Source organism: Pelmatolapia mariae, linkage group LG16_19 (genome assembly GCF_036321145.2).
Source record: "Pelmatolapia mariae isolate MD_Pm_ZW linkage group LG16_19, Pm_UMD_F_2, whole genome shotgun sequence".
In the NCBI taxonomy this organism is placed as follows: domain Eukaryota; kingdom Metazoa; phylum Chordata; class Actinopteri; order Cichliformes; family Cichlidae; genus Pelmatolapia; species Pelmatolapia mariae.
Window position 1 is genome coordinate 16,870,525 of NC_086241.1, and position 19,442 is coordinate 16,889,966.

Here is a 19,442-nt window from a genome sequence, read left to right on the forward strand (position 1 = left end):
AACATTTTATTTCGTTATCTGATTTATTGAAGCTCAGACATGGCATTGCCAAGCCCCAGATGATAAATCAAACGTGCAGCGGCTGCCTCTGATAACTCAATAAGCACCTGGACTCCTCCTAACATGTCACACCTGCACTTCTACATATACCAGTTTCATTCTCGAGCCTCACTGGGGGGGCTTAATACACCTGCCTAGTGCATTTCAGCAGTCTAGCAGCTGGGAGAGAAACATCATGCATGCTTAATTAGGAGGATCGAGGAACCATGGGAGGAGGCAATTTTTTTAATGCATCTTATATATACTCTTAACAATTTGAAATGCAATGGGGACCATTTTGCTGGAATGACACTCACCCTCCCTTGTTGAGAAAAGAGGCACTGCAAATCAATAGAAAGTTGTTTTCATGGTTCGTCTTTATCCTGGGATGAATGATTTCTATCTTGATGGGAGTGGTTTCATCCAAGATGACAATGCTCCTATACACAGGACATAGGGGGTTACCAAATGATTTAAGAACAATGAGAATAAAATTTTAGGGCTGTTATGATCTCTGTCCAACTGAACACCTATAGAGGACCAGCGTGTTAGGCATTGCACCTCACCACGTAAGGGAATAACAGTTGGACTAATCATGTTTCTTCCCACAAGCAGAGCTCAAACGACTTGTAGCATCAATGCTATGGCACAGTGAAAGTGCTCTGGTAACACGTTTGCCTACAAACTTAAAACGATATGTTTTTTCCTTATTTTTTGTCCTTTTGTATGTAGTATTCCTCTCTCAATCGGCACTCTTTCTCCACCTTTTCCACTATTACTTTAAACAACCATGAAGGATTTAAAGCATATTCATATTTTATTTATTCAATTTTATTCACACTGCAGAGTATTAAAAAGACTTAATTTAATGAGCACATTTGAGCATATTTAAAAAGAGAATACCAAGGGGAGACTTTGTTGATCGATACTATTGCATATTTTCTGGCCAATCAATTTGGTGCCTGCTTAGGAGCCATTACCAAGAGTAATGAATAGGGGGTATTTATTAAATTTCATGGAGACTTTTCCAATGTCATATATGGGATAAAGCCTGTTCAATGGATAGATTGTTCACTCTTTGAGTGTCAACAAGCCAAAATTGACTTTCAAATCCTCCAGCTGAATAATAGGAACTATAAGAATTGTTTTTATTTCCTATAGTTCATATAGTGCTCTTTTTGAAGCACTTATTCCAATAAAATTTAAGAATTCACAGCCATATTTGTGCTGATCTGCACAGAGTTGATAAGTAAGAAAAGGTGAAAATAGAGGAGATTCAGTATACAAAGGTTGTTTGTCTGTAGGCAGATACCCGTGTTCTGAATTCAAAGATACGAACATATCCTTGAGCTGAGATTTTATGCCCTGTGGAATATCACTTGCTGTAGTTGTGTCTGTGGCAACATGCACAGAGGTAGTAGTATCTAAGAAGCCATTTCAGACAGGTGAAATTTCCAAATGAATTTTTAGTGTTTTACAAGGACAATCTTCTGCTTTAAGAGTACTGCTGTTGCAGAATGACTCTTATCAACACTTCACAAGCTATGTGTTTATCGCAGACTTACAATCATACACCCAAATCTGATGTGGGCTCCAGCATTGCTACAAATGCTACAAACCCTATAAGGGACTGAGGAGGGAAGACGCAGTATGATAACTCAGAATGTCCTGCTGTAATTATGGTATTCATGAAAAGATGAAAGTGAGTGCAGACTAAATCTCTAGCTGCGGGCAAAATCAACAGCTTGGCATTACTCCGTGACCCCTGCCTATCTTGAGGATACAGCAAACATACCAAAACTTTGCAGCTTTTTTTCATCAGTCAAGAGTGAGGGAATGAAGTGCATCGATTGCCTGTGATTATTAACTAGACTGAGATAAGCCCTCTCCTTATTATGCAGATTACTGAGGCTCCCCGCTCCAGCATATTGTACAGATGCAAGGGAGCAGCTGCTCTTACAGATGGTGGGTACACGGATCTATCATTATGCCTCCATTGTCTCCACTTCAATTGTTTGGGGGACAACAGAACTGCATCAAAGAGGAATCCGACTGCAATGAATTAAGAAAGAGAAACGAAAACCATCAAGTAAATTTATACACCGGAGGCCGTGGAATGGAGAGGAGCGTAAAGCTGAAGCTATTTCATATATACAACCATGGAGTCACCCAGTCATGTATACTGTACCCAAATCTGTTGGATGCAGCACTGTGCACCAAACATATGTTGTTTTTAGCAACAAACAGACATTAATTTAGGAGTCAGATATTAATTCAAATTTTAAAAAAAACTACAGCTAAGCAAATAAAAAAATCATTGAACTTAAGTTTTCAGAAATTTAAACAAAAATATGTAAACCTCCTCTTTGGAGTAATTTCAAGTAACTACTCAAATAAAATAAAAAAACTCAGATTATGCACTTTCATTTAGCACACAAGCAATAACTGATCACAGTTATTATTAGATCTATGAACTCATCCCGCAAAGGCCACCGCAGTGAAGGGAGAATATGCAGACAACATCAGTTTTGCCCTTAAGGGGAACCTCTGGTTGTCCATTTGACTCTCCACACCTCCTGCTGTGTGCTGCTCAGATCAGGACACTGGTACCTCCTCTGATCAAACATGACATTACACTGGAGGGAATTACATGCTCAGATTATACAGGAGAAGGTCACACCGAGTTGTAGATGATGACAGCAGTCACACTATTTCGCAGTTAGCGACGGGTAATATTACTTTAAACATTAATGCAGTGACATTAACCCTGGCACAAAACAGGGTTCCAAATCTTGTCAAGGAGGCTGGTAATTTAAGGTTGGATAAAAATGTCCCTGACATATAAAGAATTTACACCCTTAAGCGTAAGTAATTACAACCTTTTCCCTTACACATCCAGCAGCCACAATGGGTGACAAAGATAAAGCGTAGGATAATGCAGGCTCATAGAGAATGTCCAACACAACAGGAGCATATGAATGAAAAGCTATTTTAAACTAAGAAGTACAATAGGTATACTAAAATCAATAGATTAAACTAATCATGGTGCTTTTGATTTTTGAATATGGATTAGTTGAAGAAGAAGGTAACTGAATAACTGATATATTAAAGCGATAAATGTTGTACTGAATAGTCCACTCTTTCAACTAGAGTATAACATAGCATTATACATAATTTTCTGCCAGTACATTATCTATTTTTTAAACTGAAGTTTATGGGAATTTCTACAAAATTTCAAAATTCCATGCATAACAAATGCATAAAAATATAAGTAAAAATACATAAATAACACAGAAAGTGATTTCATTGTAAAGCAGTACATTGAAACTGATTTTAACAGATTGTTATTTATTTTCACTGTAGCAGACTTACAAGAGAAAACAATAAAATCCATACGATTACTGTATTTCTTCTTTGTTGGTTGTCATTTAATTCCAATATTAAGCTTCAATCTTTGATCTTTATTGGTTTTGATTCCATAATTCTCATAACAGCTGCTATTGAATACAAAGACAGGCTTAAACTATAAGCACAAAATTCCCGCTACCATCCATATATTACAGTAATATGCAGTTTAATTCCCATAAGATAGAGATAACGTACTCCTCCTTATGGGAATTAATTATTTGCTTCAAATAGAAAATCAATTCCTTAGCAGAATATATTCAATTTTCAATATCCCAGAGAAGCTTCTCTCAGTATCATTTAATAAATTCCACCTTAGCAACTTACTGCCTGTTTATTCAATATTAAAGCAGAATTCATCCTTCTAACAATAAAATTCATGCAAATATAATATGTGTGTGAGTAAAAGCACAGTGTATAGGAAAATATGCAGATATATCCCAGGAGGTCAAAAAGCTAACATTAATTCCTTAACTTGAATCTGCTATATTCCAATAAATAACAGTTTTCCTTTCTTGGGTCATGTGTCATGGGTGGATTGAGCTCCTGTCAGAGCACAAAGCTCCCCACACAAGTCCACGCTGCCTCGTCTGTTGTTAGGACCTGGTCCACATGGGGCCAAATTTGATTGGAAAGCCCAGAGGGAGGAGTTCCACCAGTCACAGGGGCATTGTTAGCGCCTCCAAAATGGCCAGAGAAGAATGACTGATTATGCAACCACAGCCAGGGTTACTAATAGGAATTCTATTTGAATTTCTAACATAACAGATGTTTGCTGGGCACCTCCATGGAGTGTGCATACACAGTTATGCTAATTCACCAGTGTTTCCCTTCAAGTTAGCTCAGAGTCATTAGAGCACACAGCTAGCTTGGATCCTTCTGTCAAAATAATAATTGGCCATTATTGATATTAATTAACATTTTTGCTCTCTATGTCCTTTTTGACCCACTATCTGTTAGTAAATCCAGTTACCGAGCCCTATTAGGGCAACAAAATCCACGGGACTCTATAGTCGGTGTGAGTTATTTATCAGAAACAGAACATAAAGCCAATTAGGAATGGGTGCAGACAGTTGTCTTCATTCTCCACTGACTACTTCTTGATCTCCATTATAAATTGCTAATAGAGCAGATACTGGTTAACAAAAGGGGGAAGAAGGGTAGGTTAGCATTTCTCACTCCCACCCCGATGACAGGTGAATAGCACCAATTACAGTATTTTTGCTTGATGAGGCTACACCATCAGCTGTTTTCTTTCCTTTTTTTTCCCCCTGTAGTTGAGGGGCACATGGTGCACCTTTCTCTGTTCTGCTGGTCAGCAGGGTTAATTGGCCCAAAACTTGAATATTACTGCAGGCCATTGAAGTGTTGATGGTTTGTCCTCCAAAAGTCATAGCTTTTGGTCTCTGTGCTATTATGACACAACGAGCAGGAGAAACGCTTTATAGGCTCAGATCAAGAAATCCTAATAGGTGTATATTGACTGGTTTATTTTCCACAAAGGGGTTGGTGGCTGCAAGAAAATATATCAAAAAGGCTATCAACAATGGTTGGGTCTTTTGTGTTGAATCAATAGTGAGCCATAGACGAGCTGAGTTTTCACCGTTCTCTCTCGTCATTTAAAAAGACTGTAGACTACATGATGGAAGGACTCACACGACTTTTTTTTAACATAGTATTCACACTAGACAGCAGGTTATTGTTACTCTAATGTGATGCTTGGGAACTATTTGTTTAGTATTGTACAACAAAAGGACTTAGTAGCATGAAAGATCATGAGTTGGTGTTGAAGCAGGTAGTCTAACATAACCTATGTGAATTAAAACTAATGTCCCTGCTCCCTGAATCCAGATGCTGCCATAGTAGCCCAGGTTTATGACAAGAGGTATTGCGGTCCCTTAAATGAGCAGTATTTAATAGCCTGGATTCAAGTGTAAAGGCTTTCTCCCTAGTGCATTACTCCGAGAACCTAATTACAAGTTTCATCATCAATCATGAGCATTATTTATTCAGTGAAATGAATTTCTAATTAATAACTGATGAGCATTATGGCCTCAAAGACTGTAAAGTAATTAATTATAGTTGGCAACAGGGAATATCCCTGTAAAGGACTATCTGGTGCACAGTCACAGCACAGCAGTGCCAACAGGCTAATGTCCACAAAGAAGATGCACTGATTTTTTTTTCTATCCCTTATTGAGATAATTACAGTCACGAATGTTGTCTCAGGCTGGCATACAATTGGTAATCTAATAAAAAAGTGATATTAAAATTTTGTTGCCTCCCTTCCATCATTCTCATAGATGGTTTTGGCTTCCATTTGCTTTAACTGTTAAGAAAATACAGAAAATATTTGGTCTATGTAGTTTCACAGAGTCAAAAGTAAATGGACAAAATAATAAAGATTAAATTTAAACACTGATGTAAATCTTTTGCCATCAGTGGCTGCCTGACGTTGGGAACCCATGAAATCTTCTTGTTGGGGTCCTTTGCTAGGCCTTTACTTTTTGTGGATTTTTGTGGATCTTTCTTCAGTTTTGTATTCAGTAAAAAAACAAAAAAACAAACTCATGCTCAGATTGGCCGTTGAAGAACATCCCCCTTCTTTCCATAAATAACCTCTACACTGTAAAATGTAATTCTAGCTGTTTGTTATTTCAACATATTATTCTATATCAGTTTGACGATAGAGGACTGAAGTTGTTGTTATAACATAGAATTACAAGTTAAAAACGTCCCAATTACACCAAAAAAAGCTAACTTGAAAACTCATGTCCAGCTAAATCAGAAACTTATGTGAACTTGACAATGCGGGTAAGTTGAGCACAGCAGGATTCAAAACTGCCTCACGTGACTGCTACCGAGGTGCATCATGGGGAATTGGCGGTTAACGACATGCTCACTTTACTTGGACGTTTTCTAATCGTCTTCTTTGGAATATGCTTTCAAGGTGAGTAACATTGGTTATAACTATAAGGAAAGAGAGCTACAAAAGTTGGAACATGTTTTGAATTTATGGCATGACGTGTGTTTTTCTCTTTTACCGAAATGTTTGCTTTAGCTAATGTAACTTTAGCCGACAAGGTCCAGCTTGTGTGTCATGACCAAACTTGACCTAATAAACTGACATATGGCCTTTTTTATGGGTTTAATGTGGCGCTGAGCAAATCACAAGTATTGTGCCGCTAGCTTTAAGGTTGTGCACTCACCCTGTTGCGATATTAGCAAGCTAACTCAGCTAATTAATAAAGCTTATTTCATATTGTCTCTGTACTTGTAAATTCCTTTCAAGTTCACAGGCTGTTGTATTTTGGTGGAAGTTCATTTTGGCAATATTTCCAATAACTGGCTGGGTTCAAAAAGACCTTTTTGGCAGGACTCGGATGCTTGTTGTCATCTGTTTATCCCTATGTAATCACTTAAGGTGTTATTAACTGCTGCATGCTAAGCTGCAAGAGTGCACTGAGGACAGAGACAAAATATGGTCTACAAACCAGCATTATATTAGTTTTTATCAGATAGTCCTCCAGTGTGCTTATTTTTTGCTTTAATTATATTGTGCAGTTATTTGTTACCCTGAAATGCTTTATGCTTAACAACAGTTCACTATTTTGACTTATTTTTGAACTCTTGTGGTGGCTGTAGCTCAGGTGGTAGAGCAGGTCATCCACTGATCGGAAGGTTGGTGGTTCGATTCCTGGCTTCCCCTAGTCTACATGCCAAATATCCTTGGGCAAGATACTAACCCCAAATTGCTCTCCGATGCATCCATCGGAGTATGAATGTGTGTGAATGTTAGCTATGAAGCACTTAAAAAGATGTGCTTGTGTGAATGGGTGAATGCACAAGTTGTGTAAAGCGCTTTGAGTGCTCAGATGAGTAGAAAAGCGCTATATAAGAACCAGTCCATTTTACCATTTTTTTTTTTTTACCATCAGTATGACTAGATTGTGTGAGTTTCCATACTAAACGAGCTGTAGTGATAAAATAATTGGCATCAGAGACACTGATTTTTGGCATGGTATACTGCAGAAGTTTTTTTTTTTTTTGCATAATTTACCTTTTAATTAAACTGCATTCTCTGTATTGTAACAAAACTAACATTGTTTATATGTCAGAAAATTAGCAAACATGAATAAATGGCGAAAACAATATAATTATAACATATATTTTTATTTTACTTATTTTAGGTCTGTGAAGCCAAACTTGATGCTGGGGATTTATTTTTGTCAGTGGAGTCAAATGGTAAGTTACAATTTGTGCATTTTGTCATACTGGAAACACCTCAGATTATATTGTAATTTAATAGCTCTGTAGAACAAATGATATAAAGATTGTAGTGTCAGGGTACTTCTTAAGAAGTAATATGGCACTATTGATGATCACATGCAGGTGGCATAAACTAAATATTCAGACGTGTTACCAACAAATGATTCATTAACAAAAGCAATGGAGCAGACTGTTTAGGTTCTTGTGGTTGTAATAACATCCATAACTGCAAGTTTGTCATTAATTTATTTTCACAGGTCTAGATGATCACATTTGACTTTGTCATTTAAATGAGGTGGACTTGCAAACTTTGCGCTCTTTGGGGTAAATTGCTGTCCACTACATATACACAGAATCTGCACAGTATTTCAGATCTAAAAAGGGAGTATGTAATGGACTTGCTGGCTTTAATGTAAAAAGCCTGTTGTGTAACTTTAATGAGGCAGTTGGACTAAAACAGTATTGCTCATCAAGGTAAACATCTGAGGAATAAGGAAACTGTTACTTGTCCTTTTACTCAGTGTTCTTTTAATCGCACGTTTACTAAAGTTTTACATCACATAAGTCATTTTCACAATCATTCTACTTTAAAAGATTTCAAGACAGAGCTTATTGTTCTCTGAACTTCCTTGTTTGCTGAACGGCAGGTAAAGTGCATCTTTTTGTTTGTTTGCTTTTGTGTGTTTGTGTTTTCTCTAATGGGCCTCAGATGACTGTTTGCTTAAATTTGGGTCTCAAAGAATCTTTTTTTAATTCTGCCTGTACTCTCCACCCCTCTTCTTCTATTGCTCAGGTTGAAGCAGAATTTGCCCGTCTTACATCTGTTGACCTGAAAGGGTTCCTTTTTGCTGTGCTTGACCATTATGGAGAGGTTCGTGGAGCTGTACAAAATCAAGAGCGGCATAGAAAGGCTAACTAGGCTCATAAGATGCTTCGGAGATGATGTAAGTGTTCAACTGCGAAATCTAATCCTTTGTTTAAGTTTTAGGTTATCCAGTTCAACTGATGAACTCATTGAAAGAAAGCTGATAAGTAAAGTCTGTCATCATATTTCACAACTGGACATTTAGTGTGGTAACTTTTACAGAATCTATGTATATTGGTGGTAGGTTGGATATCATATTCTACTTGAATGTCCTGATAAGCCTGATTCAAAATCTCCAATGATAATCATATATTGATGGAATTATGCATCAAAAAGTTGTGAATTTGGAGCTGTCTACATGCTTCATAAACACTGTTTAAAAAGTGTTTTTGTTTTCTTTTTGACTTCTTTGACCAGAGCCCTACACAAAGGAAGAGGACAGAGGACCTCATTTTCTAAAGGAAGATCCCTCACACACTTTCAAGACTGTGAAGGTTAGCATTGTTTCTTTTAGTAAATTTAATAATGACAGCACCACAGTGGATTTTAAATTAAAAAGTACATGTGTACTTTTTCCTCACCAAATGTATTATTACAAGATCTTTGACACTGGATTTGGTCTGGGTTTCAGAGAAACTAACTGGCAAGCTAGCATTGATATTATTAGTGTCTTGTGTTTATTCATGTCTTCACCAGGGTCTTTGACATTTCGCTGCTGTACTGTTCACTTCAGCTTTACGTTTGATTTCTCACATTGTATATTGTAATGGCAGAGATATTAGGATATTTAAGGGGCTGCAGTGGCTGCTACAGCTGTGGGGGGCAATACTTTGGTGAAATGTCCTGGACCCTGGAAAAGAGACTGTGTAGACTGGGTAAGCAATTAAAGGTTACTGGCCGAGAGTCATTGGGCAGCTGGGTAAAGGTGGATGTTGATATTCAGTGCCAATTATGCAACCTGTTCAGCCATGTCTATATGCTCTTTTTTCATGCTGTTAATATAGGGGGAAAAATAAACTTTAATCAATAAACTGATTAAAGAAGCATTGTCTATGGAGCCATAATCTGATCCTGTAGTGTAGCTGCAGTTTGCACATTTCATGTATTCTCAGCCAGATTTGGTTTAGAGCACAGCCAATATTTAGCATAAGTAGATTTAAATTCACACACTGGTGATGGCAAGCTACATTGTAGCCACAGCCACCCTGGGGCGCACTGACAGAGGCGAGGCTGCCGGACACTGGCACCACCGGGCCCTCTGACCACCACCAGTAGGCAACAGGTGAAGTGTCTTGCCCAAGGACACAACGACTGAAACTGTCGGAGCCAGGGCTCGAACCGGCAACCTTCCAATTATAAGACGAACTGTCAACTCTTGAGTCACGATTCAGTCATCCACCCATGTGTGTGAATGACTGAATGTGTAAAGCACTTTGGAGTCCTTAGGGGACTAGTAAAGCACTATACAAATACAGGCCATTTACCATTTAAATTGAAAATTTTGTTTGAATTCTGCAATTGAAGACATGTTCAGTTATTTATGAACATGGTCTTTGTTTAAAGCAAGAAATGGATTTGTAACATGGGGGTGCATATCTCATTCTGAAAAAACTTTAACAACTAATAAGTGTTACCCAAAGCCAATCACCATCATCCAAAGCATCAGTATGGCTCTTCTTTGGAAAGACATGAATTGTTAAGCACACGGGATATTGTGTAATTGTAATTGTGTAATTTTTTTTTTTTTTTTGTCTTTGAACCCTTTTATAGCCGACAGGTATTGAAGACACGTTTTCTAAGAGGATGAAAGTTGGCATTGCGATGGTGAAAGAAGAAGACATCGATGTGTTGGTTGTCCTTGAGGCAGCAGTAATCCTGTCTAATCTGAGGGATGTCTCAAGTGCCATTTCCATGCTGATGGGCCTTCTTTTTGCCCTCAACATAGACTATCCAAAGGAACTTAAGGACATCTTTGAAGTCATTCAGAACATCCTAATGAACATTGGTGGAAGACAGTGCATCTCACTAGTGCATGGTCTAAGAAACAGACTCTTGCAGAAAGCCATGCAGAACTGTAATTGTATGATCCTTAGTGTTAAGGACAGTTTTTATTTTACTGTTTGTTTTTTTATTCTTGCAAGTTCTCATTCTCACTTTTGTATGTCACTAAATGACTACACTTTACATTCCAGATTAGACAATTACTCATTTGTTCATGGTTTAAGAAACTTATGTGAACAACAATATAATGCTGGACTTTGCAGATGCTTATCTCATGCAAGTCAGTAGTTTTTCCTTTGTTTTGCAATTGAGCAGACTCAAACTAATGTTTCTGAAATATCCATATTATCAAATGTTTCAGAAGCATGCACTCATTTTCAGAGATATTGGTTCTGTGGAATTTGTTGCAATTGTAAACGAAGACAAATACAAGAGTTTGATGTCTTAGTTGTTATAAACTGATCTTTACTGTCACTTATCAAAGGTTTTGTACTATTTTAATATTTCAAGTTTTATGCTAACAGGTGTGACTGAGCACAATGAAGTTTAAAAATTTTGTAAATGTAAAGAATAACTTTTCTAAAATAGCAAGTGTCCCGTTGATACATTACATTAATGCAGACTTTATGTTGTTACTTCACAAGAATCACTACTGCTCCTAGAGTATTGGTCAGAATTTCATCTTCACCCAAACTGGGCTCAAGACCAAGTTCAAATTTATTGTTTCACAGGGAGCAGCCTTTGAGTTTTGATGGATTGTGAGCCTGATGAGCTACGTCACTGATTTTTCTGTTTCTCAGATGACTAAGATGGCACAATAAATGGTGAATGTTGGGTGCTCATGAGTAATTGTCTTGTCATGTTCTTAAAACAAACTTTCTGTATGAAATGATCAGATAGACTTTAATGGAATCTGTGGGGTTTTATTTTTTTTCTGTAAACAACAGAAAATTAATTTAAAGGAATGTAGATATTTAAACCTGAGATCTAAGATAAACCTAACAGGTAGTTTTGCTGAAATGGATGTTAGAAAGCCAAAAAAAAACAAAACAAAACTTAAGATGTTTAATACACATTTTTCTTTACATCCAGTCAATCAACTCTGATAATTAAAATGAAACTGATTTACAAGTTCACTCAGCTACCTTAAGGAGCTCAGTTAATTAATAAACTTAAATCAACTTAGCTAACAGATTATGTTAGTTAAGCTAAAATAGATTCCTAAGTTAAAAGAACTACTAAAGTATTTGAATTAACTAAAAAACCCAAGTCAACTGAACTAGGACAAGAGTTTAAACAATAGATTATTTTAATTTAGCTGAAAGGGTTTTCCCAAGTAAAGATGACAATTAAAGGAGTTGAACTGACTAATAAATCTCAGTCAACTAAACTAAGATGAAAGTTTAGACAACATGTGATTTTTCATTAAGATAACAATTGGTTGTGTTATAAGAACAAACTCTATTTCTTGACTTAACTTAAAATTTTAAGGCAGCCCTTTACCTCATATTTTTAAGTTGAAACAACAAGTTATATTTTACAGTGTAGGGTTGCTTTGCTGTGTGTGGTTTTTTAGGGTTTTTTGGGGGGCTATCCCATCTGTCACAGGGCTAACACAGAGAGACAGAGAACCATTTGCATTCACACCTACTGGCTGTTTAGAGTCACCAATTAATCTGATCACACTAACTGCATGTTTCTGAACCGTGTGGGATGCTGGAGTACCCGGACAGAACGCACACAGACACAGGGAGAACATGCAAACGCCACACTGAAGGGCCTTGGCCAGATGGTGGATTCAAACCCAAGATCTTCTTGCTATAGTGCTGACCACTGTGCTGCTAACATATCCAAACATTGTTTTTTTTTTTTCTAAAAATAACATTAAAAACCAAAACAAAAAGCAGTTTGGGGGGGGGGGGGTTACAAATCATTTCTGCACTTGTGCATCCAACATTTCAAAAGACAATGCACAATTGGGCTATGCATTCAAATATTGACTAAATATTTTGTCATTTTTTTAATCTCTTATCTTTACCTCTTATTACTTTTCATCATGTTTGAAATATTAGTATTCTCTTCTTCTTTCTTTTTTTACACAATTATTTTTTGGTAAATTTTACCAAGAACTAACTGCATTTTGTGATTACCAGACCAAATCTAAATTGAAATACCAACCAGTCTATGAACTGTACAAATTTAAAAACATCCATAACAATAAGAATGACAGAGCAGATAGAGATAATATACATAATACTGTTTCTATTGCATTTATTTACTATTAATATTAGCTCCTAACAATCAAAATGAATATTCCCCCTTTGTCATAAACTGATAGCTAATCAGCTGTTATTTGCTCAAAAGTAGATCTTTCATAGGTTTAATCTGTTCCAGACTTACAAAATGCAAAAGGTTTTAAAGTTTTTATGACTGTTTTAAAGAAAGGTCACAGTTGAGGAGATAACATTCACAAGAAAAAGAAGACACAACCGCTTTTGAAAAGAGAAACATGATTACATAAAAGCATGTTTGTGGAATACTATGGGTCGTGAGAAAAGATTCAGCACTGATTCCATTAGCTTGACCTCCTTCAAGAGGGTTTTACAAAGTGGATCACCTAGTGCCAAATGACCACACTCACTTAAGACAGAAATATATAAATAATTGCAGTACACGATTTAACTTGTTCAAGCAAATGCAAGTCTCTCTTTTGAGGTGAATTATGTGCATATAATAAACCCTGTGTACTGGTAGTTATTACATATTAATGACTCTTTTGTTGATACCATTAATGACTATTATTAGATTTCTCACTGCCACAAACATAACACTGGACATTTTTTTTCATCACTGCAATTTTGCCCAATTTATACACAGAATTGCATCCTCACATCACTGTAATCATGTTGTCCTGAACTAATCCTTTTCAAGGCTCATTTCAGCTGTAGTATATTTGGAATAACCACAGGTCAAACATAAGATTGGTTAAAATGAAAGTAGATGATTGTGCATCTTCCTCCAGACATTACAATGAAATAGAGACATTATGAAAAAGGCACAGACTGTCAAAATGATGATAAAGAACCATGAGAGGCTGTAATTCTGTCATTTAGAAAATGGAAATCACCGATGCAGCTCTTTAATTTATCTGTTGTTTCAATTCAGCACAAATTTTTGCACATTTGTGGCAGTTTCTTTTTTTTTTTTTTTTTACATATATTTATCTCACACAACTCCACCTGCAAAAAACAGAGATGGATTAAGTCATGCATGGCTGTTTAAGCTATTCAGAGTAAATGTAATGAATGTCCATGGCTATAATGCTGAACTGCAGCACCTTTAATATGCAGCATTGCATCCTTGCAGGTTAAAAGATGCTACAAGATAATGTTCATGCCTGCTCATAGGCAAAACATGACATAAAAATATAAACACGACAATGGATGCCACTTAAATAGACTTTAGCAATGGAGACATTTATAAATTTGACACCATCACATGAATTCGATAATACTCTCTAACCATAATTTTCATAGTTTTAAAGGCAGATAAGATCTTCCTTGTGTATGATAACAGTGTACACATTTGTAATTTAGATATTTTTACACAGGTCATTATGTAGTAACTAAACATCATGCTATAGTTAGTCTGGTCATACATTTGTACTTAATTTTTAAATCATTTTAGCAGAGCACGAATTATGATATCAATAAAATATTAAACACTTTTTCTTAGTGCATCACACATAGGGCCTCTGTACAAGCAGAGAACATTAAAAAGTAGGTGGAGTATTTGTAAGACGTGTATATAAGGATTACTTACACAGGGGAGAGAATTGGATCAAACACCACCCTACTATAAAACAGGCCTAAGACTTCTATAAGCATACTGCTAATGTGTCAACCGTGCAGTCAGTGACATTTAAACTAAATTTAACGTGTCACAATGTCCTTTTATATCCTTTTATAGGGTGTTAATTGTTTTTAAACACACGACAACAGAGCAGACTGGAAGATATAATTAAGGCACAAAGTTTTCATGCAGATGTTTGTTTAAAAATGTGGGTGCTTTGCTCAAGCATGATCTCATAAGATGATAAAACAGGAACACATCTGCTGCTGTTCAAGCGGATGTTCCAATCACTCTATTAAATCTAACTTTGGAGTATTGGATACTTTTTGCCTTTTAACTTTGACTTCAATTTTAAGTCATTGGGCATTGTTTCTATTTAAAAACAATAGATGAAAGTGAATGAATTATCTTGCTTTCATATTTTCAGTTTAGCTTGTTTCAAACTGTCACCCAAGGGACAAAGTATCTGAACTGAATTAAACTGGGAACCAAGTGAAACACATAAGAATGAGTGCACAAGTAAAACAGTAAAAACAGAAAACGTCTTCTTTATTTCACCCCTATTTTTTGTTTTCGTGGTCAATTAAAAAGCAGAGATAAAACTAACAGAAAAATGTATTTAGCAGGCTCGATTATATTTAATCTGCTGTGCACAGTGGTGCTGTGCAGATTGATAAAATGATAAAATAAAATAAAAAACAAATACCATGCAACGTTTTAGCAATCATTTGATAGTGAGGAGACATAATGAAGTAGCTGTACTCTACAAATACAGAACTTTATGCCAAATGTTTAGGCTACTGAACCCATTATACAGTTAATCTACATTAAAAACTGCTAAATATGGAGTTCCCATAGCTCCTTTATTAGCACACTTTTGTAGTACCAGATAGGACCCTCTTTTACCTTCACTGTGTTAATTCTTCGTAGCAAAGATTCAGCAAGGTGCTGGAAACACTGTACACTGTGGTGATAAAAGGATGGACGCGGTCAGCAACAAAAAGTATGCTGTGAATTTTAAATTATGTTCAGTTGATGATTGAGGCACAATGTATCAATGCTTTCATGTTGTTTATTACCAAATTCTGATCCTATAATCCAAATGTTGCAAAATAATGATTAAAATCAAATAAAGTTCAGCTGTTCTAGTAGGACTTTCTGGAGGTTTATTTAGTTGAATCTCATAGCAAAAGCCATGATCTGCAAAGAGCTTAGAAACCATTGAAAGGATATCATTGTTGAAAGGCAGCAGTCAGGTGAAGGGGACCATCCAAGTCATCAAAATGTACCAGGAAGCCCAATGAAGACAATCAACAACAATAATAAAAAAATATATCATATTATTAAAAATTTAGCAAAAACGTGGTTATTTAAGGTACGTTTGGCACCAACACAGCTCTGCACAACACCAAAAGAAGACCATACCTATGGAGAAGCATGCTGATGGCAACTTTGGGGTTCTTAAGCTTTAGTCAAGGTGGAGGGGATTATGAACAGCTCCAAATACCAGTCAACTCTGAGACAAAAAGACATCTGATAGAAAGCTGAACACTATAAATAAATTGAAGATAAATTTGTCTTTTCAGAACAACAATGATGACAAAAAATGGCTTCGGTAGAAGAAGATTAAAGTTTTGGAAGGGCCCAGTCAGAGCCCAGACTTTTCAAAAAATGTGAATGGTGCCCCAAAGAGGGCTGTACATACAAGATCCTCGCAATCTGACAAATTTGGAGTGAATTTACACAAAATAGTGGGCAAATATTGCCAGGCAAAGATGTGCAATGGAGATGAACTCCTACCCAATGAGACTAAATGCTGAATTACATTTTTTTTATTCATTTTTTCTGCCTTAAAGATATCCCTTTGTTTTTAGTATTTTCAGCTGTTATAGATCACATTAAAGATGGTAAGCTATAAAATTATACTTACTATTTAAAGAAAAAAAAATCACAAAATCCTGGCTCTTGTCCTCCAAATAAACAACTGACTTTATTGTTATTAATGAGACACATTCCTATATAAATGGCCAAAAAACATAGTAATACCTCTAGCAATAACTTTTAATTACTTAAATGACCTAATTTTATATTTGTCCAAGACTTAAGCAATTACTTTAGAAGCAGACTTTTTACCATAGTTACTATAAAGTGTACAAAATCCCCCACAGAGAGTACAACATACAAGACTCATTTTAAAAGCACTAACCTTTCTGTCTTTGAAGAGCTGCTCCAAAGGTTAGCTCATTTCGCTCCTTATGCTATTGTTAGCAAAGTAGTGATAGGAATTTTAAAACAGAGCTACATTTTTTCCCGACTAGAAAAATTTTTCAAATGCTATGTCTTTCAGCATTCTGTAATGTTGACATACATAACATAAATCCCTCACAGCTAAAAACTTGTTGCTAAGGCTAACACTATTGACTTTCACCTGGGTGTACGGGCCACCGAGCTGAAATCCAGTTTTCCTATTGGCTGAGACTATGCGTTTTTGTCTCCTGAGTGCTGTTGACAAATGGATAATTATACAAATAAAGCTAAACTGAATGTTGAACTTGCTCTACATTGATCATGCAGCCAAAATGAGCATTTAAGTTTGCGTTAGAGTATTTTTTGCAGATATGTACCGGTAGGTCTACATTTCTTCCACATTGTTCCTAAAAAAGGGAGCCTTTATATTTTCTGTAGCATTTAAGCTTAGTACTATGAAAGACAAATTGGGATACCAAGTACCTTCTTTCAGTGAACAGTGAGTTGTCTGTCATGTGTGAGATCACTGCATTAAAGGTTTTTTTTTCCCCCCGCCTATTGGATTACACATGATTGGTAATTCAATTAAGTAATTGTTTAAGAATCTAAAAGTTCAGGCGGGTCAGTTCATTATAGGGCACATTATTTCACTCTCACAGCACTGCCAGCTCAACACTGGATACAGATACACTATGTTATCCTTCAGTATGAGTGAGACATAACAGAGACAGGACTGCACATCCTATAACGGTCCTTCTCTGTGGGTCCACAAGACACCCACTCACACAAACACACACACACATGCACTGAAAGCCGTCTTTCCATCTGGTAAAGTGGGCTTTTGTGATTGATTTGTGGATTTGCTCCCTCTTTTTTTCTCTCCATTTAAGTGAAATAATGTATGGAAGCAATCTGGCGACAGACATTTTGGAAAATCTATTTGAAATCATTTCAGTTGAAGCCATGGCAGTTTGTCTTCTTAGGGGATAGGAGCAAAGTATAATTGTCTGCAGTCTAGTAAAACACAGTATAACTGCCATCACACTTGACTGAGCTTATAGCCAGCTAGTCCCATGGCCTCTAGAAGATAGAGCAGTTAATGTTCCCTTTTATTTTAGAGGATATGTCACTTGTATCGCAGATTTATACCATGATACAGCAATTTTGTCCAAACAGATGGATAATGGTGTCACCAGCAAAAAGCCCTGTTTTTATTGAGTTTAGAGCATATTGTTTAGATAGGGGACTGTGTTGAACAGCTCCGCCAGCCCTTTCTCTCTTTATCTCTCTAATCTTGCCAGTATTAGATTTGATCATTTTTGTTTGAAGGAGGAAAATGTGGCTGTAATGGCTTCCTAATAGCAAACACAGGGGATACAAATCCAGGGACCCTGTTCTGTAGTGCTTCCATAAGCACCACTGATTTATAGAGGTCTTTATGACAGAAAGGAAAATGATCTGCTGCAGGTATAAATCAGGTGAGGAGTAGGAAATTGAACTTAGATATCATCTTGTCAGATGCTTAATGCTCTTCCTCCTGTCACATTCGATAGGACCAATTTGGAGAATCCTGCAGAGGTAAAAAGAAGACAATTAACAATGACAGTGTGGTAATAGATGAAGCTATAAAATGAACCTGCTGCCTGCAGGATGCTTTGTATGATTTCCACATGAGATAGTGAAGGGCTATGTTGTCGTAGCCCTCCATTTCTTCTCCTCTCTCTTCTCTTTTTGGTTGTCCTTCCATGAAAATATGTTCTAAATGCATTACATACTAAACTATGTAATTTTTTGTGTGATTTGATTGTGCTCTATAGTTGCTGAAATGTTACCCAGCACACGACAGGATTTGTAAATTCAGGATAACCTTGTTTTTATGTTGTTGATTCCTGTGGCATGTTGGATCCTTACACTTCGTTAAATGAATCAATATATATACACATTTATACATACGTGTGTCCTCATGCACAAAATCATGCATGCATGGGAACATTAAAACCACTAAGTCTAAAATCAAAATAATGTACAGCACTATAATACAGCAGATTCTGATACTATCCACTTCACTTGCATGCACTCTTTCCAAAAGTTTACTTCTATATTATTCTTCCAGTATAGCATATATGTAGGAAAGTGGGTTGTTTGCTGTAATAACTGTCAAACTGTATCAGTGCTCGAACAGATGCCATCGTTCAAGTGGTATAATGAGTTCAAGATAGGACAGAGAATGACAATGCTCTCTGATCCCTGAATGTCACTCTGGTATAAACCACAACACAGCGGTTTATTGCTGGCATCATGCATTCAGCAGCATGCAATGATATGACAGATAGAATGTGGGGGGAAAAAATGGAAGCCCATCCATCTGGGTGTGAAAGTTTAATCTGACTTGAATTATTAATAAAAGAAAAACAAAAACCCTAATTTCTTGAAAGCTGATGACCTTTTGTGGAAAGCTTCATCAAGTGGCAATTCAAGCCCAAGCACCTGAAGAGCTTTACAGTAATAACAAGAGAGCCACTCTTTAGGAACCATCACCCCTCGCAGCTCATCAAGCCAAGCGCTTGTATAATCTAATTTGATTTTAATGCTTCTCTGAAGGAGATTGTGCTCTGTGTAATGATGCTGTTGTCAAGAGCCACTGGTAATGTCTAATATCACAACCAAGTTAACTACTTCTGTGACACTCATTGCAGCATTTTTTTCCCCCACATTGTCTCCAGTGCACAATGGCATGTGCTGCATATTTATGACTTTGTTGTTC